General features: G+C 40.4%; 1 protein-coding gene across 14 annotated transcripts in view; it reads left to right on the plus strand.

Moving 5' to 3' along the window:
- The first annotated feature begins 6,803 nt into the window (after positions 1-6,803).
- ICA1 (islet cell autoantigen 1) overlaps positions 6,804-24,043 on the plus strand; it is a 145,140-nt gene continuing 127,900 nt past the window's right edge. For 3 of the 14 annotated variants that reach the window (XM_019927943.3, XM_019927948.3, XM_019927969.3), the window contains exon 1: positions 6,853-7,174. The gene's annotated coding sequence lies outside the window, so the exon portion shown is untranslated. Of the gene's footprint in view, positions 6,822-6,851; positions 7,175-9,079; positions 9,272-24,043 lie in introns of those variants that run through there. The other 11 variants (XM_019927905.3, XM_019927900.3, XM_019927920.3 and 8 more) reach the window with 6 other exon arrangements.

The following is a 24,043-nucleotide window of genomic DNA, read 5'->3' on the forward strand; positions in this document are numbered from 1 at the left end:
GGGAAGAGATATGGGAACATATGTATATGTATAACTGATTTACTTTGTTATAAAGCAGAAACTAACACACCATTGTAAAGCAATTATACTCCAGTAAAGATGTTAAAAAAAAAAAGACATCTTGGTTTCTCCCAATTTTGGACAATTGTGAATAAAGCTGCCATAAACGTTCATGTGGAGGTTCATGACATGTATTCAACCCATTTGCATAAATACTAAGAAGTGCAATTGCAGGTTCATATGGTAAGAGCATATTTAGTTTTATAAGAAACTGCCAGACTATCTTCCAAAGTGTCTGTATCGTTTTCCATTTGCACCAGCAATGAATAAGAGTTCCTTTTGCTCCACATTCTCACCACTGTTTGGTGTTTTTTAGTGTTTTGGTTTCTAGTAGGTGTGCAGTGGTGTCTCGTTTTAATTTGCAGTTTCTTAGGGAGGTATGATGTTGATCATTTTTTTTAAATATTTTATTTTATTTTTTTATTTTTTGGCTGCGTCTGGTCTTAGTTGTGGCATGCAGGATCTTCACTGGGGCATGTGGGATCTTTCGTTGGGGCGTGCGGGCTTCTCTCTAGTTGTGGTGTGTGGGTTTTCTCTCTCTAGTTGTGGCGTGCAGGCTCCAGGTAGTGTGGGCTCTGTCGTTGTGGTGCAAGGGCTCCAGAGTGTGTGGGCTCTGTAGTTTGCAGCACGTGGACTCTCTAGAGATAAGCGAGCTCAGTAGCTGTGGTGCGCGGACTTAGTTTCTCTGTGCAGATAGTAAGGGTAATTCAGGTGAAGCATGGGCCAAACATTTGGGTTAATAATGGAGTAAGGCTGAATTAGGACTATAACCCCTATTTCCTAATTCCCAATCAGATGCACTTTTCCCCTTCTACTTTTAACTCCATCACTAACTTGCTTTGGCAGAGACTGTTAATCATTTCTCAAATATTTATTCTTCTTTTCTTGCCCAGCTGAAGACTATATTTTCTAGCTTCCTTTACAACAAGGCATGGCCATGTGACCAGGTTCTGGCCAATAGGATGTGACTGAAAAACTTGTGTGTAACTTGGGTCATGCCCTTGAAGGAAACACACCCTCACCCTTGCCTTCCCCCTTTCCCACAGGTTGCAGCTTCTTTGGCCATGCAGTGAGGGCAATACTTTGAGGATAACAAAGAGCCTGAATCCCTGACCACCTGATCTGCTGTACTGACCTGGTCCACCTGAGTGGATTGTTTTATGAGAAGGAAATAAGGCTCAATATTGTTTAAGCCACTATATTCTTTAAATATTATTATAGCCCAGCGTTTATCCTAATTAATCCATCTCCCCTATGATGTTGAATTATATCTTAATATCTCATGAAGTTTATATTCTAAAACAATGATTCTCAATCTGTGAGTCACAGGACTGTGATAGTCTTTGGTGTTAATACAAAGGATCATGGGATTCGGATTCCAAACAAGTAGAGTCTGCAGACCAAACACCTGCATGACAAATAAAGACTGCAACTTTGAAATACATACAATGTGATTATATAATAAAATTTATTCAAAATCATTAATGAATTTCTTGAGATGCAGGTATGTTGGTGATGAAACTTTTAGCTTTGTACATCTGAAAAAGTTGACTTTGCTTTTTAATATTTTTTCACTGGTAACTCTAGGTTGATTTTTTCCAACAATATTGTTGGAGAGGATCAAAGAAAAAGAGGAACAAATTTGAAGGACTGACATTACCTGACTTCAAGACTTACTATAAAGCTACAGTGATTAAGACAATGTGGTACTGGCAAAAGAATAGACAGATCAATGGAACAAAGTCCAGAAATAGACACTTGCACTTATAGTTATCTGATCTTTGACAAATAAATAAAGGCAGTTCAATGGAGAAAGGATAGTCTTTTCAAGAAATGATTGCTAGAACAACTGGATATCCATAGGCCAAAATGTGCATCTAGACACAGACTTTGTACCTTTTGCAAAAATTAACTCAAAATGGATCATAAACCTAAATGTAAAGCAGAAAGCTATAAAATTTCTAGAAGATAACATAGGAGAAAGTTTAGATAACTTTGAGTTTGGTGATGACTTCTTAGATACAACTACAAAGGCATAATCCATGGGAAAAAATGGGTAAATTGGATTTCATTAAAATTAAAAACTTCTACTCTGCAAAAGACACTGTCAAGAGAATGAGGAGACAAGCCACAAACTGGAAGAAAATATTTTCAAAAATACATCTGATAAAGACTGTTATTTAAATTATATAAAGAAATCTTAAAATGCAACAATAAGAAAATGAACAACCCAGTTAATAAATGGGCAAAAATTCTGAACAGGCACCTCACCAAAGATGGTATACAGATAGCAAAAAGGTATATAAAGAGATGATCAATGGGATTTCCCTGGTGGTCCAGTGGTAAAGAATCCGCCTTCCAATGCAGGGGACGCAGGTTCGATCCCCGGTTGGGGAACTAGGTTCCCACCTGTGCACAGAAAGAGAGATACCAAAGACCTAGAGAGTTCCATCCTAATCTTTCAGTTAAGTCCTGTTCTTTATTAGACAGTGACCCTTTGAGGGGGTCATTAGCCCTAAATCTGCCAAGACCAAGGCACGGCTATGAACTCTGGGCTAAGGTTTACCCAAATCCCAGCACAGTTCCTAGTGAGAAGCAGGATTATACTGGATGGCACATGATAAAATGAAATTCTCCACCTGCAGTGAATGAGGTGTCCCTTTTTGATGCCATCACCAGCATTTTTCTTGCAGAAGTTCCAGTGAATGATACTGGGGTGGAGGTGTGGGAAGTTGTATTATTTATACATAAATCCAAGCTGGTGTGGCAATGTCTCCTTAGTGTAAAATAAGCCTCCTCTCTTCATTGTAGCTTTAATTTTGAAGGGAAAGGAAGTTATTAATTAACAACAGCTAATGCTTTTAATTAAACATTTGTTCTATTTTCACATGCGCACACAAATTTGCATAAAGATATAACTAAACCTGCTGAGAGTATAATAGAAGCTTTGTTTTGCTATGTAGAGAGCACAACTGATCACAAGAATTAAACCAAAATTGGTCAAGATATTTAGTACATATTCTTGAGTACATCTAATATCTGTATTACACAATACAGTAAATAACTTTATTTTTGCCCATAAAATGTAGCTTAACCCTTCTTTAAATTTCTATCACCAATAAAAATCAGACAACAAATTTAATAATAATTTTTAAAATGTCATTTTTTCCAAAATTTACTTTAAAGATTATCTTAATTTTAATCTCCTAGCAACTCTGAAGAAAAAGTGTTTTTCTTATTAATGAACTGAGCTTTCGAGAGATTCGCATGTATAGCTCTTATTAAACACATTGGTAATAATAATAGCTTAAGCTCTATCTCAGCAGCTTACTCTTGGACAGGTACCAAGAGTATAGATGATGCTGTCAAAGATGAGTCAAAATAAAAGGATTTCAGAGCTGTAGAAAACAGTAAATATCTGCCTGGATGAATGGTAGAGCACATATTTGCATTATGGTGGCCATTCACCAAGAGGCCCAAGGGCATTCTGCCTCACTTGCTCTTATTGGCTGAGAGCCTAAGGAGCATTCAGAACGTTAAAAATATCAACAGTGCACTAAAATATTTTGCATTATATATAGATGAATAATTTGTGTCTATATATATCCATATTTACATTTTAATGCATGTATATAAGTTGATATGTATGTTTTCTTTTTCTCTCCAGTCCTAAGCAAACACCAGTCTACTTTCTGTCTCTGTAGGTTTCCCTATCCTAGATTTTCATATGAATGGGATCATATAATACATGGACTTTTGTGGCTGACTTCTTTCACTTAGCATATTTTCAAGGTTCATCCAAGTCACAGCATGTAACAGTATTTCATTCCTTTTCATGGCCCAATAATATTCCACTGCACTATATTTTGTTTATTCATTCATCCACTGATAGACAGTTGGATTGTTTTCGCCTTTTGACTGTTTCGAATAATGTTGCTATATGTGCAAGTTTTTGTGTGGGCATAGGTCATCATTTCTCTTGGATATACACGTAGGGGTGGAATTGCTGGGTCGTACGGTGACTCTAGTCATTTGAGGAACTGCGAGACCATTTTTCAAATTGTCTGCATCCTTCTATATTCCCACCAGCAATATATGAAGTTTCCCATTTCTCCACATCCTAGCTTGGATATACCTTTAAGCAATATTGCTTTGCTATGAATGGTGGAATAGAAGGAAAGGAGGGCAACACCCCGAGGACCTAGCAGAGGCCACACAGCTTTGGACAGCCTACTTTCCAATTCTTTTAAAGTGAGAGAAAATCATCTCTATCTCATTTAAACCACTGTTATTCTGGGTCTCTGTTAATGGCAGCCTAACACAATTCTAATTCATGTGGTCCTGTTAACACATCTGGAAACTGGGAAGCCCTCAAAAAACTCATTGAATATGTACGGATTTTTTCTGTGGAAAAGTTTCTTTGTGATCCTGTTACACTCTGGAAAATGCACATTATTTCTTTCACAATTTAAGATTCCATCATTCAACAGCCGTTCTCTTCTTAGAAATTGTTTCCAGTTCTCACTAGCACATTGTGGGTGCTCTGCAAGATTGAAACAACAACTTGATACCCGGAAACAATGAAAGTGTTATAGATGGAGCAGTTTTTTAAGTGGGAAGGAAAAGTACTCACTGTGGCAATGTAGGATGAGCACCAGTTTATTATTTCCTCCCTCAAGTATTATCCCAAATGTTAGGACAACACAAATAATGATGAAAAGTCATTTAAAGCTTTATCTTAAACTCTAGGAGCCCAAGGAATCTCAGTGCCATGTTGACTAGACAGTATCACATGTCTGTTCACTTTTAGACATTGTTTTAGAAACCGCTTTTAGCCTCCATGATAGGTTATTAGACTCATGGCCCAGGTTTCCACCTTGACCTTTTGTAAGGTAAAAGGAAACCTGAGTAATTAGTTCCATAAATCAGCTTTCTTGCTCACTTTCCCCAGTGCCTGTGTTCTAATTATCTGCATCTTGAGGAGATACTTTGAACACACAAGCAACCTGCCATTCTACTGGCTCTAGATATCTAGATTTGGCTCATTAACAAATGTAAGTATCTGCCACAAAGCCAGCCTTTGACAAATAGGGTTTCTAACACATTTTCATGTAACTAGTAAATCACCATTGGTGGAAAGGAGAACATTAGAATCAGGAAATGTTGTGATTTATTTCTCTCTCAGTGCTGTGATTACTGATTGATACATTCAGCCAACATTTATTGAGCACCTACTATGATAGAAATAGCACTTCATTCTGTTAAAAATAATCTGTTTCTTTTAAACTCCCTAAACTAGGTTTTAACACATAAGTTATTGGTACTTGGAATCAAATATTTTAAAACAAAATATCTTAATCATCTCTCTTTTGCAAGGAAGGTTTTTTTTTCTCATTTTAAAAGGATTTTTTTCCTTTTTACAAACAGGATAATCATTTGGCTTGTGTTGTCAACAGATTCATATGAATGTTTCTTATAAATGTCAAATATATAGGAGCAATGTTTTTCTCTCCCCAAATTTCTCCTGAATCTCAGGTTTTTATCAATTTGCTATTTTGTAGATCCTATTCATCAGTATTTGTTTATTCATAACCATTTCTCAAGGCCTTGATATTTGCTCAGCTCCATATTTTGTGCCCTACTGGGACAGGCTCAAATCCATCTGTGACAAACAGAAGCCTCAAAGAATATATCCAAAGAATAATGTCAACTTTAAAAGTTATATAAATTCCTGGAGCTGTACCATCTTATTACCTTTCTATTAAAATGTCAACATCTTCTCCTATACTTTTTCACTTTGCATCTTGGTCAGACACCTTTCTACCTTGAGATTAAACTAAATCTCTTGGTTCAGACAACCCTGGAGTCAAACTTCTGCTCAACATCCTATTGGCTGAATGCCTTTATGGTACTCTGGGCAGTGTTTTCATCTGTAAAATAGGGATAATACTCTACCCACAGGACTGGGTTGCTGTAAGGATTAAATGTAAAGTATACAGCATATGCCTGGCACAGAACAAGCAGCCCATTCTTGTCACCTGTGAATTTCAGACTTGTTTGTATCATTACTCAATAATCATCTTTCGTTCCACCCTGTTAAATTGTTTCAATCAGTGACTATTCAATGAACTTTTTAATAAATATATAACACAATCAGGGATGAGTCATAGCACATTGGGACTGCTTTTCAACATAGATGATTTTAAGAAGGAACTATTCCAACACCATTTCTTCATGTGATCACTGCAGGGTACTCAAAAAAGTAGTGTTTGGTTCTTTCCTGATAACAAAGAATAAGAGAAGATGAAATTACTATAAGCGTCAGTAACTTAAGTATAAAAGATATATGAATATATGGGAATGAAAAATACATATACAGTTTTTTTTTTTTCACAGAGCCTCTTTACTTTAAGCCCAAACTTGATTCCCAGGTACAGGGCTCTGTAACTTTCCTTGGCATTGAAGTCATGAAGTCTCCTGTCCTCTAAAGCCACGGCAGTCTGCAGTGGAAGCAAGCAGCACGCGCTAAGCACAGCACAGTGGGAACCCCGGGGCGTTCGCTGCTGCTCCCACCTGTAGGCCAGGTCATTGTGACGCAAATGATTTGGACACGTGGCACACCTGCGGGAGAGCAGGGGCGGGGTCACCCTGGGCGGCAGATCCGAGCGGGGTGTACCCTAGGAGATGGGGGTCGAGGAAAGACCCCAGGGAATAGAGAGAGGGAGACTCACTCCCCCAATCCCGGACCCGCCCCAAACAAGGTGAGGCCATCGCCCTCTCCCTCCTCTGGGTCCCTGGGTCTTGCTGGGAGGGGTCGCCCGCCGGGGATTCTTCGGAGGGGAGAAGCGGGGAGGGGAGACGACGGCGGGGCCCCGGCCCCTGGCGCTCGCGGAGAGGCGAAGGCGCCCGCTCCCCCCGGCCACTGCGCTGCGCTGCGGCGCTCACGGGTTCCGCCGGCTGCTATTCCGGCTGGCGGCGACCGCCGCAGGAAGGGCCGGTTCCTGCGCTCCCCCCGCCCCCTTCCCTCGCCTTCTGCTGACGCCGACGTCGGATGAAGGAGCTGGAGGGACGCTCGGATCGCGGCCGGGAGGCTCCTAGGGGCCGAGGCTCCGAGGTACCTGCCCTACGGGGCCGTGGCGAGGGCGAGCTGGGCGGGCTGCAGGCTGCATTGGGAGACGCCCGGCAGCCGGGGCGGTCGGGGGCCTGGGGCTGCCAGCCCTCCGCGGGCGCCGGTGACAAGCAAGTCGCCTCCTCCTGCCCCCCTGTCCCTGTGCAAGAACCGCCGCAGCCCCTTCCCCTTCCCCGCCGCCACCCTGGGGCCTGGGAAGGTCTGGAGGATGCGCGCGCGCCTCGAGAGCGCGCGTCAGCCCCGGTGGGGCGCGGAGGGAAACGTTCCGCGCTCCAGCCCCATCTCTGGACCCGGCGTTTGCAGCACCCCCTTCCCCGCCCACCCACCCCACCCACGCAGTGCCTCGCCTTCCCAACTCCTCCGGCCCCAGGACCCCGAGGTCCTTCTTGGACAGGGACTTGCGTCCGGGGCTGACTTGTTGACGAGTTCACCTGCCGCGGCTCCTGGTGTTTGCTTTTTCTCTTCCTTTAGCCCGTCTTTGGCGGAGGTGGCAGGGAGCAGATGGGTACTCTTTATAACCACTAGTACCGGGAGGCCTGAGCTTGATCTCCCGCGGGCGAAGTGCTCACCAACCTCGGACCCGACTGGAGCGAGAGTCCCTACGCAGGCCAGGTCCTGGCCAACCCTGGCGCGCCCGTTTCCTTTAGGTGCTGCTGACACCGCCTTTCCTGCCTCGCGGCTATCGCAGCTCCTGCTTCCTCTAGAAAGGAACAATATCCTGTTACTGCGTCTGCCTTTGCCCAGAGCGGCTCCCCATTAACGTTTCCCATTGCCTTTTTACTTGGAGTGCCCCGAAGGCCCCTCAACTTCTCTTTGGGGGGTCTTAAAAATAGTGCGTGCGCCCTTTCTCTGGCGAAAGGCATTAACTGGCTGGTTGGGGGAGAGTTCTAGTTCAAAAAGGGAATCAGGTTCTCTTCTGTTTAGATAGCATAAAAAATTATCACGAGAAAGGGTGCTGGGTGGCAGCCTTAGTAACTGAGATCTGGTAACTTTATACAAATTATCAGGGCCTGGAAAATGTACCACCAGCTGGTTTGAAAATGCTATTGAATGTAGGAAGAAACGCACATAAGGCATTGGCCATTAAGGTCCTATAAATTATGACTCATTGCAAACATGTTCATGTCTAAACATTTCAGTAAAGCCTCACCAGAAAAATATCAGGTTGGTTTCTGTGGACCTTTAGTTTTTCTGAGATCTGAACTGTTCCTTGGGGTGGGGGAATGAAATAGGGAACGCTTATTAGTTTGAAATCTGTGCTCCAGACTCAATTTCTTACCTTCTGTTTAAAACACACATTTTTTTACTTTTGAGTGAATTTTCAAACCATTCTTTTTGTTTTTGTTGTTTTAGGTTGCAGTCTTTATTTTGAAACATCGTGTGTAGAGAATACCATAGGGGCAAAAATCAGTTTATAATCCTTAATATTTCGATTATCATTGTTTGGTTTCAGACTGCCATGTATATATTTAATTTAAGGAGATGTAGCTTTCTAATTGGATCTTTTTTGCATTACATAGGTAAAGAGTTGTACTGTCATTAAAGATGAATCTTTAGAAAATGACAGTTAAGCTACTGAGTACTCATTGTAATAGTAGAGAGACCCAAGGCTAAAAAAACTGACCTTGGACACTCCATCCATAGGGCATTACATGCTAAAGACACTGGATGGTAAATGCCTACAGAGCAAGTTTATTTTATAGCTGTCTTTGCTTCATTTGGTCCACCTGAGACCCTATCTGACTGCTTTCTCTGAGCATCTTTATTACCATGCATTTCTCTCCGCATCAACCTTATGAAAAAATATGGACAATTTTGTTACTCAAAAGAAAACCTTCAAAACTGCTGCATTTTCAGTGTATTTGACTAAACAGTACATTTTTTTTTCAGGTGCAGGCAGTTTTATCAGAGGAAGAGAAGTGTGGCAACTGTGAAATGACAAGGCAGGGTAAACCTGTATTGGTGTGAACTTTTAAGTTATAGAAACCTCATACAGGAGAAGGCGGTGAAGTTAATAGGCCACAAGGATCAGGAAGGATTTTTCCTCTTTATTGGTTGAGCCCCACATCTAGAAGCCTGAGGGTAGGTGGCAACGTTTAGGATCAGTGCGCCGGCTACTAATGTCCTTTTTATTCCATCTGCACTATCAGATTTATGGGAACCATGGACAAGGATGCTATCTGTATGTTTTTGTCCATGAGTCAACATAGATCACTAATTAATTAACCTCATGCCCATCCTCACCCCCATCCAGAATCTGCCTCAGCAAAGCCCTTAACTCCAATACCGATACCTACAGGAGGAACATTTTTTTCCTCAAGCTGTCACGTTTTATACCACCATCATATTTAATGCCATGGAGGCTGGGCAGAGGACAGGTTTTGGATCCCAATAGAGCAGAATTGGAACCCCAGCTGCAACACTTAATTAGCCATGTGACCTTGAGCAAGTTACTTAAGCTTTTTTTTTTTTTTTTTTTTTGCAGTACGAGGGCCTCTCACTGTTGTGGCCTCTCCCGTTGCGGAGCACAGGCTCCGGACGCGCAGGCTCAGTGGCCATGGCTCACAGGCCCAGCTGCTCTGCGGCATGTGGGATCTTCCCGGACCGGGGCACAAACCCGTGTCCCCTGCATCAGCAGGCGGACTCTCAACCACTGCACCACCAGGGAAGCCCTATATATTCTTTTAAAACAAAGCCTTTCTTCTCTGTGACTGTAGGCCAGTTACTTAGGATAAGTAACTGATTTTGAGCTTCATCCATAAAACGAGGATGATGTCCACTGGACAGTGTTGTCAGAATAAGCATACTGTGCACGAAGCATTCATGTCAGTCTGAGAGGTAGTAATTCCTCAACTAATGGTAATTACTTGTCTCAGTGTAAACCTAGGGAGAGAATGAGTTCATGGAAAGCTGAGAAAATGGCATTGCTCATGATAGGAAGTCTCTCCTCCTAAGTCAGATGATGTCGTTCATCAGGACTTTGGCCAAATCAGAGGAGTGGGGTCACTACTGAGTTTTCAGCAAGCATTTGTTATGTGTGTGTTATATGCCATGCATTGTTCCAGAACTGGGAATCCCAAGACAAGACCCAGACTCTACACTGCTCTGGAGGAGCCTGCAGCCTAGTGAGGGAGATCAAGGGGTCAGGTGACAATTACATTTCAGGAAAAGTGGGGAGGGAATGAAACCCAGGGCAGAGGTACCCAACTGACAGGAGAGAGAGCAGAGAAAACCTGAGATTTGTGGAGGAGGTGACCCTTGAGTTAAGCCTTAAAGGGCCAGTAGGAATTTGGCAGGTCAGAAAAGGTTGGGAGTGGAGAGAGAGAGTTCACCACACAGTACCCAGGTATACAGAGGGAAAGAATACTGGCAAATAGTCCTCATGCCTGGAGCCCAGTGTGCATGTGTATCCCTCATTAGCTGAGTGACCTTGGGCAAGTTTGATCACCTGTGAATTGAGAGGCTTAAATGTATTAATCAACGTAAGCACAGGACTGATTTCAATTATGTGCTCTATCGTCGTGGAGAGGCGGTAGAGGTATTAGTAGAAAATAAGGGACTGACATTAAAAAGTCATTAGAATTAGAGGAAATTAAAGAGGTCAATTTTAGAATACGTTTAACAGAAATTACATAGAATTAAAAGAGGGTGACTGAAGAAGACAACTGAATGCATGACTGTGGGTGGGAAACACGAGGTATATATATTCAGTGATGGACCAATGAATATATAGATAATGGTATATTGCTAGCCCTGAGAGTCTAGACTTGAGAGTGGGAAGTTCCTCTCATTCTGTGGTGTATTTGTACAACGAGTGACTGTAAAGTTTTGCAGCTATTTTCCCAGAGCACGCATTAAAATCCGTCATCATGATCACTCACACCCACCCACTTCTCTGTTCCCAGGGTAGGGCATGGAAACCTAATGATACGTGGGGGAAATCCAGCCTTCTCTGCATGTTTCTGGGGTAGCGCATCCTAAGCCAGGGACCAAGGAGCTAATTGTGATAAATGGTGCCCCCCTCTTCTTATGGGTAGGAACCCTGATAGCCGCCAGGAGTCTTCAGCAAGGTTTTGTTGTGCACAAGCACCATGGTGGTAATGGATTTGGGGCTAACACAGCCTGAGCCTGTGATTAGGAGAGATTGTTTTTATAGAAACCAAGCCCAGTATCCAGTCCCTTTGGTCCAGGAGTAGAGTGGAGTGCTTAGAAACAGGAGTTCAGAGGTCAAAAGCAGCCTTGAATTTACTAGCTGTTGACTTTGGGCAAATTATTTCACCTTTCTAAGCTTTTTTTCTCACTTGCAAAATGGGGTTGTATCCCCTTCTGGTGTGGGCATTAACTCCAAGTGCTTCACACATGTAAAGTGCCCCATAAATGGTAGCACAAAATGATTGCCCTTTGTCCAGCACATATTTACTAAAGGCCTATTGTGTTTCAGGTTCTGTGCTTGGTGTAAGGAGGCAAAGATGAACCAGTTAGGGTCCCTGCCTTCAAGGGACTTCCAGGCTAGTGTGGGGCATGCAGATGTAATCAGCTCATCACAGGAGAATAATGGGAGTGCAAGGCACCACTAGCATCAGTGTGGAGCAGGAGGGCAGGTGTTGGGTTGGGGAAGACTTCACGGAGGAGGTGACATTTGAGAGTCTTGAAATAAGATGTTAAGTTTGGCCAATTGGACAAAGGAGGGGAGGTCACTTCAAATGGAGGGAAACTTTGCAAAGCCTTGAAATGAGATAGTGTATTCAGGAAAGTTCTAGCATTCTGAAATGACCGGAAGGAATAGTTCTGTGCGAGGTGAACATTTTGGGGAAGGGGCCAGAATGTGAAGGGGCTTGGTTTTTTTGCTACAAAGTTTGGACTTTCTCTAGGGACAAGAGAAGGCAATTAAAGCGTTTTAAGTAGGAGGATGGTGTGATTAGATTTGCATATTATAGAAATAGTTCAGACCATGGTGTAAAAGATTGGAGTGGGCAGATACAGGGATGGTTTTGCCTCTGAAGGCCTAGACTAAGCCCTGGCTGTGAATCTAGAAAGGAGAAGATGTATTTAGTAGCCTTTTAGGAGGTAGAATGGAGAGAACTTGGAGACCAGCAGCTAAAGACGAGAAAGAAGTCAAGTTTCCAAATTGGGCCACTCAGTAGATTTTGTGCTGGTAATTAACATAGGGACCACAGAAAAAAGAAACATTTGGGGGTGGAGATGGAGAGAGATAATTTTAGTTTTAGAGGTCCTGAATTTGAAGTGCCTATCGGACATCCAGGTGAAGATGACCATAGGAAAATGGAGAGTTAAATACCTCTCCAGAGCACCAAATCCACATTTTGATCCCCCTACTGTAGTCTCTGGAGAGGTGTTTAATTCTGGAAGTTGTTGGCATACAGCTGTTGGTTGAAGCCACAGAAGTGGATTAAATCACCTAGAGGGAGCAAGTAAAGTGTAATAGAAGACGGCTAAGGTTGGAACCTTGTAGAGCAATGATATTCAAGATATCACTGCACACAGAGGAAAAGGAGCTAACAAAGGAAACTGAAAAATTACCAAAGTGTAGAGAGTGTTTTCTGAGAAGTCAAGGAGGGGAGCTTAGTCAAAGGTCAAGCGAGAGGAGAACTTGAGTTGGGCTCCTGGTGAAAACCTTTCTCTAGTGTGGTGGAGAAAGGAACCAGACTGTGTGGGCGTAGAAGAACTTTGTGAAGAGAAGGAAGAGGATGGTAACTGGAGGAAGAAACAGGTTGGAGGATATGGGTTGACGGCAGAAAGAGAGGTTGATTAACTTGAAAGAGAAGGGATAATAGATGGACCAAGGTGGGAAGGGGCAAAAGGGTAAGACCTGTCCCTTCTGAAGGGAAAGGAACAGCAGTGGTTATAGTCATGGTGCTGGATGGTTCCGAAGAACTGAGTAGTGGTGATGAAGAGTGGAAGCCATGAGAGAAGGGGCCCAGCACAATGCCCAGGGCCGTGATTCCGCATAGAGCATGAGGAGGGAGGCTGGTCATCACCACCCTGGGGATTTTCCTTCTACCTGCTGCTCCCTGAAGGCCAGGAGTTGAGTGTCCTTGTATCTAATACTCTTTCCTCTGTGTTGCCGTAGGCAGCATGGGCAACATTGTGAAGTACGTAAACTTTGTGTTGGTACCAAACCACTTGCCTCTTTCTGTTTCCTGCTTCTCTCTTCTTTGCACTCCTGACCTGAAGCTCTGTGCCTTTGAGCTACTTCCTGGTGGTTCTACCTGGTTATTCTACGTGCCTTACCAGGTATATGTCCAATGGACCTGTCTTTCCTGATTCCCACCAAAATAATTGGTCTTGTGCCTTATTTGCTATTAATAATGGTTAATAATTTATTCACTATTAATAATAACAGCACTATTGCTGCTGTTTATTCCAGTAAATGTCTTCCCTAAGAAAGTAGCAAGAACCTGGAAAAGGGATCTTTTATTAGTTCTCAAATAACACCAAGTAGATGACCCAAGGGTGGCTCTGTTAATTGGGGTACGTGAAAATGCAAAGCTCTCTCTTTCTGCCTGCTTCCCTTTGCTGCTGACTTTTATTTAAAGGTCCTCCTCTTGCATCTCCCTCCCCTGCCTGGGCTGCCTTCATCCCTTGCTCTTAAACCAGCCCAAACTCCAACATGATTTAGGGGCCACCACTTTACCAAGGAAAGTCCTTGAATCCGTGCCGTTTCCAGAGAAAGGAGCTGTGTGGGTTTGTTTACAGGACCTGTGCACAGCATAGATATTTTATAAACCACGTACTGGTGTATGTGTGTTTCAGTAATTTAAAACTAATGAAAAAAGCTTACTCTGTGCCTTGGGAAATTTCCTTCAATCCTGGGCCTCAGTTGGCTCATCTATGAAAGGGGAAGATTGGACTGAATGATCTGTAAGTTCTCTCCTATCTCTGAGTGATCCTGGGGAGGCCTAAGAAATTACTTGATCATCTCTTTAAGAGGCTTTCAATTATGAATTTAACCTTAAAGAAAGAGAACTTTGTAAACAGTAGTATCTCCCCAATTGTTCTGATTGTTGACATTATGCTTATGTGTAATTTCATATAGGTGTCGTCACTACATTCACATTCTTCTTCTTCCTTCACACTTGTAATATTATTAACCATTCATATTTATATATGAGTTATGTATATTTCATTTATAAATATATGTATGCATTTTATATTTGTAGGTATTTATATATGTGCGTATGTGTGTGTGTGTATATATATATATAGAGAGAGAGAGAGAGAGAGAGATTGATTGTCCTTATATTCTCACTTTTGATGGCCTAAAGGTAGTTCATCCACTTCACATAATCATTCCTGTGAATCTGATTTAAAGCAGTATATTTTGCATATAGAGTTGGACCTTTTTAAAGCAACTTATTATGAAAATGTGAATTGTAGCCATTTTGTAGTTCATTTTAAAAGATTATATATACACGTATATATACACATATATGGTCTTTGTATATATACATACACATGTATATAAATAAGATTTTATTTTTATAATGACATCTCTGACAGGATAATTGTCATAGATTCTGGGGAGAAAACTGTTTAAAGGTATTTATATTTGTACAGAAGATTGATGACCTGAGTTACGGAATTAATTTTTAGCTGTTTGCTGCTTTGTTTAATGCCTTAGACCAAGGCTGTCCAATAAAAATATAAGGGCAGCCACATGTGTAATTTAAAACATTCTAGGAGGCATATTGAAACAACTGAAAAGAAGCAGGGGGCATTAGATGATATACTTATGTAACCCAGTATATCCAAAATATTATTCAACATAAAATATAAAAATACATATATAAAATATAAATAAGTATGAACATAATTAAATATAACATATAATATGTAAATATATATTTATATATAATATAGCTATTTAGTTATATAAAATTTAAATATACATATATATCAATATAAAATACATATAATTTTATCAACATAAAATATAAATGAGTATAAAATACAAATTTCTTAATAGACATTTTACTTTTGGGGGGTTACTAAGTCTGCAGATTATAGTGTGTGTTTTACTTGAAAGCATATCTGATTTCAAACTAGCCATATTTCAAGTGGCTGATGTACTGGACACCACAGTCTCGGATGAGAAAGTTAGTTTATCTCAGATTAATCTTTCATAAAAAAAATTTATCCCAATTTTAAAATGCAGTTTTAAAATTTAATTTAAGGAAAACATGTATTCCCATCATTTAATAATGTTCTATGCTGGCAGTTGAAGCCTCTAGTATTTCTTGACAGAAGTTGATTGAGACCTTTGTCTGACTAGGGTGTTCCTTCATTCTTCACCTTGTGACATTAAGCTTTTAGAGAAAAAGCCACTGTAAGTACCAGAGATTAAAATCCATACGTATGCTAAATTTGAATTGACATTTGAAAGTTACATAAACCAACCTAAATAAAATCAAGGGTGAATATAATTTATACAGCAAGGGTTTTTTAAAATCCTTTCTTTAGCAAAGATACCCTATTTGTTCCTATCTGTTTCCAGTCTTCTAATCCATTTCGTATTATTTGCTCTTTTAGATTTCCTTGAGGTTTGTTGTGTTCAATGCTAGCCTCGTCATTACTACCATCATGAGTTTTGCTGCAGCACAAAATTCACCCTTACTCCTCCTTTGCAAGCAGGGCTGTAAGCAAGAGAAAGAAGAGCAAGACCTAGATTGTGCCCCTTGTGAGCAATTTGAGTTTGCGGTTTATTTTGATTTTAGTTTGTTTCGTGGGGACATAATATTTTTAACTAATATTAATGTTAAGGATGAAAGCTTTTTAGAGAATACATTGGCTTTTTTTTAACGTTTCTTCAAATATGGGATACTATATTTGATATTTTCCTTTGAGAGACATCTCTTGGAAGAGAGGAAGAGACTCAGGAAAGCACCAGGTTGCTAATCAGCTGATGAGTGTTTCAGTCCCAGAATTCCTCCTCCTAAACTTGATCTTTAAGCTGATCTTGGAAAAGTCTCTCTTTCTAGAAACCCAATTTCCTTATCTTTAAAAAGGAAGATGTTGTGTTCATTATCTCTAAGCTTTCTCTTAGATGTAAATATCTCTGAAAATAATTAAAATTAGCTTCATGGTTTTGTGACTGAGGGCATCCTAGATGTCAGCTAGCCTAGTCTACTATTTCACAGATGAGCCAAGTGAGGCCAGATAGTGAAGTGACTTGGAGGAGGGACAGATTTGTGGCATGGTCGTGGGTTTCCCGGATTTTATATTGAGCAGCATATTGGGAGACAAGTTATACTGGCGTTAAAAATATTTACTTCAGGATGTGATTTTAATAGAGTTAGGGAGTTATTAAGCTTAATTAATGCCTGTATATAATACTTGAGCTGTTTTGAAATGTGAGCGATCATTTAAAAATATTTTAAAAATATCCTAAGCCCCAATTCATTAACAGAAAATGCAAACTTGCATGTGTAGGGTTTAAATAAAAACTCATCTATCATCTATCTTTTAGCTGCCTTGAATAAGGTTAGAATTCTGCTTTCCTCCTGTAGGACTTGCTGACTCACAAAATTAAAGCATGACTCATAAAATTAAATCATGATGGTGTTTCACATTTGCTTGTGAATTTATGAAATGTCAAAAATCATTTGCAGGAGACCCAAACTCAGCTAGAAACAGAATCCATTTAAAGTTATATGGAATGCTCAAGTAGTCATAACCCTATCAAAATCTGAAAAGGAAGGCTGTGATATCTGAGACATAGAAAAACACCCATAAAAGCTAGTCAAAATCACATTACGTTAATTAATGTTTAGCTTTTGAAAGGATAGAAGATAATTCAACTTCCCACCTTCCACAGGGATCTCTCTTTATCAACTATGTGTGAACACAGTTTGATGCATCAAGATTGAAATAATAATAAAAATAAATATAGTTAATTATGCCTGGAGGAATTGTTTTAGTTTTTCCTCCCCATTTCTACTGAAACCATTTAAATATTTATATTTAAAACACTTTTCCTTCTCTACATGGGAAATTATAAAAATCATTGTAGACATAAGAGAAAGTGACTAGAGGTAAACTTCTGGGAAAAAAAGATGAAAATACATTGAACAAAATAAAAAGTACAAACATAAATTGTTTTTTAATGTGGCACCTAGAACCTCTGACAAATGTGTGTTTCTTCATTTGGCAAGTCGTCAGGAGCCTGTATCTGAGCCCTGGCTCTGAAGCTGATTTGCTTTGCTCTCTCTGGATCACAGGTTCCCCAATTTAAAAGGAAGGGGCTTCATTCCATTGTTTTCTCAACTCCCTCTAGGCTCTTAAATTATACAGCTTGTATTAGTTCTGAGGTTATGCATCAGAGAAACAAAACCAACTGTTGAAAACTGGTAATATTTCTAGATGAAGTTGATCTCTGAGAAAACGGAAAGATGGAATGAGGAGAAAATTATATAAATTAGTATCCTGCAATTGGAAGCTAAACCCAAGAGATCTGCCAAAGGCATCCAACATTTGTTACGGAAAGTCAATTAGGAAATGTAGCAAAGACAGGACATAGAAAGTGACCACTGCATTTGAAATAGACAGCATCAAATGTCTACCCTCCAGGAGAGACTGGTCCCCATGTGTCCCCGGTCACAGCTCCTGTTCTTCAAGTTCTAGGAATGCACAACTGCTTACAGTTGGTTGCACACACACACCATGCAGTTCTACTGTGGAAGCAATTTGTTCATTGCTTTCCCTCTGCCTGGTATAATACCCTCCCCACATATCCACACACACTCCTGCCCTTCCCCTGACCAGCAACTACTGATTCTTAGAATCCCAGCCCAGAGGCTATGTAGGAAGCCAGCTCGGTGCCCTGACTTCTTTGTTCGTCTAACCCTGGGCACCTTCCTCATCCATGGCACTTCTTCCCCATCACAGGCAGCACTTGGCATCCCCTGACTTCAGATTCTCCTGTTCACTTATATACAAATAGCCCCAAAAGTCTATGGCAAATAGTGATGTGTAATTTTATAGAGGTTTAGTTTTAAAGAATTATTCTGTATTTGATCAAATATAAGAAACTATTGCTTATAAGCTCTTTTACCATTTTATGTTCCATGAAGAAGGAAAAATGACTGCCAAACAGTTGACAAGGTATCGATTATACAACACATCCTGGTTTCAGGAAGGTTGGAATGTGAACAGATTTGCACCTGCGATTCAATGACATGTGGTGCCGTGAAGCTGGTGTTTGGGAATGAGTGATTTTACTATAGGATGATTCAAACATACCCCCATGCACCCACATCACTGTAAGACTCTGTTCTGTTCTCTTGAAAAGTGTGTTTCTTTTGGGGGGAAAAATGGCCCACTTCCCAAAGAAAGCTAAATGCTGGTGTGCACAACAGAACTGAAGTGCTCTAAGATGGTGACAATTTTTAGTTAGAAAATAGAGATTTTGAATAAATTAGACAAATGACAAATTTGGCTGTGGCTCCGATCTGCAATTCAAGAGAATCCACCATATGCTCAGTACAGATATAGGAAAAAGGGATTCTGGACTCAGTCTCAGCTAGTACTCCAACTAATAGAAAACCTGCTCACTGAGAGAAGAGAAAAACCTACTGCTAAAGTTGGAAAGATAATTAATTTGAGGCATGAAACTGCATAAGAAACAGGACACACTTAGGAAATGTGAGTCAAGAGGAAGCTTACTGAAATATTTTTGTGGGTTGAGAATATTGATATGGTGAAATATAACTACTCATCTTACCTTTACTCTGAGTAAGCGTTGGCTCAAGAATTTTAGACTCTTTGCATAATTCAAATGTAATCAGAGGTGCTATCAGCTAACTCCATAAACTCATAGAGAAGTGTTCTGGGCCGGAACAAATGTTCAGTGCAGCTGAAGGCAGCCTGTATGGAATGAAAATACTCTGCCATGTTACATTTCCAAGGAGGAAAATCCAGTATCAGGGTTGAAGGCAGCCACGGACAGGCCGAATCCACTTTGTAGCAATGCATCAAACTTTGTTTAAACCAGGCTTGCTTTAGTGTTCTATGAACCTTGGGGTATTTGGAAAAAACTTTTGCTTAGGTATTGGCCAACCAGTGTGTTCAAAATGGCTTTTCAATGGCTATTGGAAATAAAAACAAGTGGGACAGTTGTGGTCTGTCCACATGGGTGGATAAAATTGAAGACTCAACATACCAAGCATGAAGAAAAGCATAGAGGAGAATGAACATGATGACTGCACAGAACCCCTGTAGAAAATCTGAACAAAGTATCCCTGCTCCCACTTCTCCCAGTTTTCCCCATGTGGCGAGATGGTCTCGCAGCCACATGTGTGTGTCAGAGAACAGCTCCTGGTTTTAATGCCTGGCCTCGGATCCTGAGGTGGAAGTATTATAATTCCATCACAGTGCAGCCTGGGAAAGTCTAAGAGGGTTAGGTCGGTTGTCTTAGTGTCACCCAAGAAGATGGTGCTGGCCTCAGCAGCAGTCCCACCTCTGAGTAGGGAGACATCTTTCCCCTTTATTACTTGTCTTAGACACAGAACCTTTTCCTCACTCACTCATCCTCCCACTCTCAGGGTTGCTACATCAAAATTAGGAACTAACTTTTCATTGATCTATTAACTCTTGGGCCTGTACTATTTTTTTTTTTTTTTTTTTTTGCGGTACGCAGGCCTCTCACTGTTGTGGCCTCTCCCGTTGCGGAGCACAGGCTCCGGATGCGCAGGCTCAGTGGCCATGGCTCACGGGCCCAGCCGCTCCTCGGCATGTGGGATCTTCCCGGACCGGGGCACGAACCCGTGTCACCCACATCGGCAGGCGGACTCTCAACCACTGCGCCACCAGGGAAGACCCCGTACTTCTTTGAGTAGGTCTTAAATATTATTGGCTCATCTGCTTTGTCCCCGGGGAGACAGAATTTAGTGAAACACAAGCATTCATGTGGTCAAGTCATGCTGAATTTAACAATATTGGTGCTTTTCTTTTTCTTATCATGGAATTCACAGTCCGTGAGCAACTTGATACTTGCTCTTCCTTGCCTGTCTCCTAAGGTAAGGTGACCACAAGTAGAACTTTAGGAAGTCTTCTCTGTGCTATTAACAACCTTGAGACCTGATACCATTCATTTTGGGCTTCTTTCATAAGTGCTTTGTGGCAGAAGTGGAGAAAGAGCTTCCTCTGCAGAATCGTGAATTGAAGTATTAGCTAAACATATACGTCATTGTATTTTAAAGGGAAAATGATATTTTTACAGCAGAGTTTACAAATTTGGGGATACATGAAGATCTTTTTATATGTCTCTTGCAAATGTCAAGAGTCTCTTGGATCTAGAAATTATGTTTATGTACATCTGTCTTTCCTGCTCAGCCTGCACTGCCCGATATTATAGCCAATAACCACATCTAGCCTTTGAGCATTTAATGTGGCTGGTCTCAATTGAGATGTACTATAAGTGTAAAATACATACCAGTTTTCAGACTTGATACAAAATCATGAATGCAAAGTATAGTTAGTAATTTTTTAATTGATTGCCTGTTGAAATAATATTTTATATATATTGGGTTAAATAAAATATATTTAAATTTTTTTACTTTTTACTTTTTTTTTTTCAATGAATGAGTTTTCCTGTTATTCTACATTCCTGCTAGGACTGGTATTTTCAGCTTTGTTTGGAATGTAACCATTCTAATCAATGTGTAGGATTTCTCATATCTGTTATTTTCTTATAATCTCCTTATTATCAGGGTCTTTGTATATGATTTTTTTCCCATTTGTATATCTTGTATGGTAAGGTGTCTATTTGTATACTTGCCCGTGTTTTTTAACCTTTTGACTCCTTTCACCCATTTCTCCAGCCACTCACCACACACCTCTGGTGACCACCAATATGTTCTCTGTATCTATGAGCTTGTTTTTTGTTTTGTTTCTTTGTTTTTGATTCCACATATAAGATCAGAAGATATTTGTCTTTCTCTACCTGACTTATTTCACTTAGCATAATGCCCTCAAAGTACATTTATATTGTTGCGAATGGCAAGGTTTCCTTCTTTTTTATGGCTGAATAATATACCATCATAAGTATGTGTGTATGTGTGTGTATACACACACACACACAGAGGCAACAATTTCTTTATCCATTCATCCATCAGTGGACACTTAAGTTGTTTCCATGTGTTAGCTATTGTAAATAAGACTTCAGTGAACATGGGGGTGTGAATATCTTTTTGAGTTAGTGTTTTCACTTTTTTTAGGTAAATAACCAGAAGTAGAACTGCTAGATCACATGGTAGTTCTATTTTTAATCTTTTGAGGAACCTCCATACTGTTTTCCATAGTTGCTATGCCAATTTACATTCCCACCACATTCCCACCAACAGTGCACAAGGGTTCTCTTTTCTCCACATCCTCGCCAATGCTTGTTATTTCTTGTCTTTGATAATAGCTCTTCTAAAAGGTTTGAGGTGATATCTCATTGTGGTTTTGATTTGCATTTCCCTGATGATTAGTAATGTTAAGCATATTTTCATGTACCTGTTGTCCATCTCTATGTCTTCTTGAGAAGAATGTCTATTCAGATCTACTGCCCATCTTTTAATCAGATTGCTTTTGCTGAGTTGTATGAGTTCTTTATATATTTTGGATATTAACCCCATATCAGATATATGATTTGCAAATATTTTCTCCCATTCAGTAGGTTGCCTTACATTTTGTTGATGGTTTCCTTTGCTAGGCAGGAAGTAGAAGCCTTTTAGTATGATGTCCCACTTACTTATTTTTGCTTTTGTTGTCAGATTCAAAAAGTTATTGCCAAGACCTATGTCAAGGAGATTACTGGCTATGTTTTCTTCTAGGAGTTTTATGGTTTCAGGTCTTACATTTAATTCTTTAATCCATTTTGAATTTAGTTTTGTGCATGGTGTGAGACACTAGTCTAGTTTTGTTCTTTTACATGTAGCTGTCCAGTTTTTCCAACACTATTTATTGAAGAGACTGTCCTTTCCCCATTGTATATTCCTGGCTCCTTTGTCGTGAATTAATTGACCATATATGTGTGGGTTTATTTTTTTTTTACTTTTTTAATATGGTTATTAGATCATTTAAAATTACTTATGTAGCTCATAGTATATTTCTATTGGACAGAGCTGATCTAGACTCTAGGTTCCTTGAGGCCAGGGACAGTGCCTGCCACATGTTAATTAAATGCTCGATGCATGTTTGATAAATCAAACTGTTGAAATGAAATGAATGAACAGATGAGAATTATAACAATTTTTTTAAATAGTTCTTTTGACACTGTGGATTTAGAAGGTGATAGGCCAGGTGAGATGGATTTTGTCAGTAAATCTTAAAATGTTTATTAATTGTCCCTGGTGTATGGGACTGAAACATACATTAAAAGAGATGCAAGTGCGGGCTGCAACTGCCATCTCATGAGACATTCAGATATCCCCTGTAGGCTGACCTGATTTTGCCACCCATGATTCCTTTGTTCAAGTGCCTTATATAATCCAGAAGTTTGTTCAAGAATGATCTATTTCTAGAGAGGATTTTTCCTTTGTGCCATTTAGCTGTGGTTCTCAGACTCTAATGTGCTTAAGAATCACTTGCAAAACCTGTTACAAATGCAGATTCCCAAACCCATTTCCAGAAATTCTAGTTCAGTAGGTAAGGGATGGGGCCCAGGAATCTTCATGTTAACACCCCAGAAGATTCCTGCGTAACTGACTTGTAAGCAATACCGTGAGGAACACTGCTGTATGGCATCATAATCTGGGAATAGCCTGAAAGTTCAGGAAAAGGGCAGTTTGTTTAGTGATTTTTATTATCTATTATACTATAAAGAACTCATTGTTAAATATATTAATAATCAAAAATTAATCAAAAAATTGCAGCAAACAGAACAATCAACAGTGAAAAGGCAACCTACCAAATGGGAGAAAATATTTGCAAACCATATATCAAAGAAGGGGTTAATATCCAGAATATATAAAGAACTCCTATAATACAATAACAAAAAAATTACCCAATTAAAAAAATAGGCAAAGGACTTGAATAGACATTTCTCCAAAGAAGATATGCAAATGGCCAAAAAGCACATGGATGCTCTCCAGGAAGAAGAGAGATGCTGGTTACGGGATGCTGTCATTTCAGAGGCATCCGGACACTCTAAGAAAATGTCCTTCCTCTTTCCTGTCCCCATACCTGAAGCCTGGAATATCAACACCTGAATTGCGTTCCCTCAAAACATTTTTTAAAAGCCTTGGAGAGACTTCCCTGGTGGTCCAGTGGCTAAGACTGCGCGCTCCCAATGCAGGGGACCCAGGTTCAATCCCTGGTCAGGGAACGATCTAGATCCCACATGCTGCAACTAAAGAACCTGCATGACGCAAATGAAGATCCTGCATGCGGCAGCAAAGATCCCATGTGCTGCAACTAAGACCCGGTGCACCCAAATAAATAAATTTAAAAAAAAAAAAGCCTTGGAAACTCTGATCATTTTAGGGATCTTGGTTGTTAGGACCCTTTCTGAGGCAGAGGGAGAACGATTGGGTTTATGTTGTTGAAGTAGCCAGAGCATTCACACTCTGAGCATTCACTCCAGTGGCCAGCAGTCTGTGTCTGGTCAGAGGCCATTCCTTTAGGTAGCGAGCTCTCCGTTCTTTCCAGTAACTGGTAGGCAAGTGTGGCTGGGCTGGCTGTCTCTGCCCCTCCCTGGGGTTGGCTAGCTCCCACGAGGGGGGCAAGTGGAGTGAGGGGCAAAGGCATCAAGTGACTCCCATATTTACTAATGAGATGAAAATACAGTACTTGGTTGGTCAAAACTGAAATAATCTCATTTTCCTCCTTTGTACGCTTCTTGGTATCTTGTTC

This window comes from Tursiops truncatus, chromosome 9, assembly GCF_011762595.2.
Source record: "Tursiops truncatus isolate mTurTru1 chromosome 9, mTurTru1.mat.Y, whole genome shotgun sequence".
NCBI lineage: Eukaryota > Metazoa > Chordata > Mammalia > Artiodactyla > Delphinidae > Tursiops > Tursiops truncatus.